The sequence below is a fragment of the Rhinopithecus bieti genome, unplaced genomic scaffold (assembly GCF_001698545.2).
Source record: "Rhinopithecus bieti isolate Rb0 unplaced genomic scaffold, ASM169854v2 scaffold_1682, whole genome shotgun sequence".
NCBI lineage: Eukaryota > Metazoa > Chordata > Mammalia > Primates > Cercopithecidae > Rhinopithecus > Rhinopithecus bieti.
The window spans coordinates 497,655-499,631 of record NW_016803618.1 but is presented as its reverse complement, the minus strand read 5'-3'; positions in this window follow the sequence as shown (position 1 = coordinate 499,631).

Below are 1,977 nucleotides of genomic sequence, written 5' to 3'. Positions count from 1 at the left end.
ATAGGCCCCAGTGTGTGATGTTCCCCTTCCCGAGTCCAAGTGATCTCATTGTTCAGTTCCCACCTATGAGTGAGAACATGCGGTGTTTGGTTTTCTCTTCTTGTGATAGTTTGCTAAGAATGATGGTTTCCAGCTGCATCCATGTCCCTACAAAGGACGCAAACTCATCCTTTTTTATGGCTGCATAGTATTCCATGGTGTATATGTGCCACATTTTCTTAATCCAGTCTGTCACAGATGGACATTTGGGTTGATTCCAAGTCTTTGCTATTGTGAATAGTGCTGCAATAAACATACGTGTACATGTGTCTTTGTAGTAGAATAATTTATAATCCTTTGGGTATATACCCAGTAGTGGGATGGCTGGGTCATATGGTACATCTAGTTCTAGATCCTTGAGGAATTGCCATACTGTTTGCTATCTGAATTATTATTCTGTTTCCTGGGGATAGTCCCAGTTAAATTAGTCTTTATACTCTTTCTTTATGTTACTTTTAATGTTAATTCTCTTTTGTTTCTTTCTCTCACTCTTTCTCCTCCTCCCTCCCTCACTTATATCTTTCTATCATCCTCTCTCTGGTGTATGAGAGGGTGGTATTATTATTCAGATATCAAGTCTAAGTTATGCATTCTTTTATTATGCCACCTTTTGGTTTAAGCATAGTACAGAAAAGCGTGAGAATAACTTTCTGCTTTGTTTGACCTTTACTTCTCCTCTATAAAATACATCACCTCTGTGGAGTTCATGTCTCCTCTTAGTGCTGTATATTTCAAACGCCACTGTTGGTCTTACTCATCTTAAGTCACAGACTCTTCACAGGGTAGCCTCAGGTCATGCCACACTCCCCTCTGTACCCCACTTCACCTACAGCCAGTTATTCAACGATTTCAAGATTGTCTGTGTTCCTCACTTCTGCAGGTTGCTCCATTTCATGGCTTAAAGCTGGGTCTCTATTACTATATCCCCATGTCTCTAGATTGTCCTGCACCTACACATTTCTATTCTAGAAAACAAAGTTTCGTCAGATGGCCCTTCAGGGCTGCAACACTCACTTTAATAAAGATGTCTATTTTTTCTAAATTATAAGAAAGTTTGTGTCAGCTTTTGTTATCATGCTTCGTTATAATTCAAATTTTACTGTAATACTATAATTGGGATGTAATCTAAAAACGTGATTTGAGTTTGTGAGTTGTTCTCTATGATTTAGCAAATAAGTTCCTTTTCTTTTTTTCTGTTCTTTTCATCTCTTTAGAAAAGAGAGTAAAATATTATTGAAATGGAACTCTACCAGTACTAACTAAAATTCTCTTTTCTTACTTAAGTAATCTGGCTATATCATTTTTCTAATTTAAAAATAAAAATGATCTTAAAATTAGCACACGTTTTTCTTTTTTTAATCATTAATCGCAACTTCAGGGTTAGCCATGGGATAAATCATTGTTCCAGGTTGTTGAAATTTAGACAAAACATAATTTATGATTTATAGATTAAAATATAAAAAATAAGGAGAATTAAATCTCAAAGGTTTACTGAATCTTGTTGAAAGGTTATTTTTTGAGCAAAAAATGGAAAGGTCATTGCCATTGTATAAATGTTTGTATAAAAGGGTGGGGAGGATAATTAATTAAGATTTTCCTTTATTAAACCGTAGAATAAAATAGCACTAGAAAGTTGTGACAGAAAAACAAGTAAACCTCGGATTAATCCCCTAAGGACTAAACTCTGCAGGACTCCTTGCTCCAAATTCCTTCCCACAGGGCCTGGAGAAAGTCCTATCTACAGACCATCAGTCTTGCAAAACAGGTCATTTTGACCCAGTATATTGTATGTGCTCTCCCAACCCACCTCTGGCACAGCATCACATAATAATTAGCAGACTTCTTATCTTAACTAACATATGCTAAAATCAAACTTAATCATTCTTTTCTACTGACTCCAAGTTTTCTAGACAAAGACTGATTTCTTTTTTTTTTTTT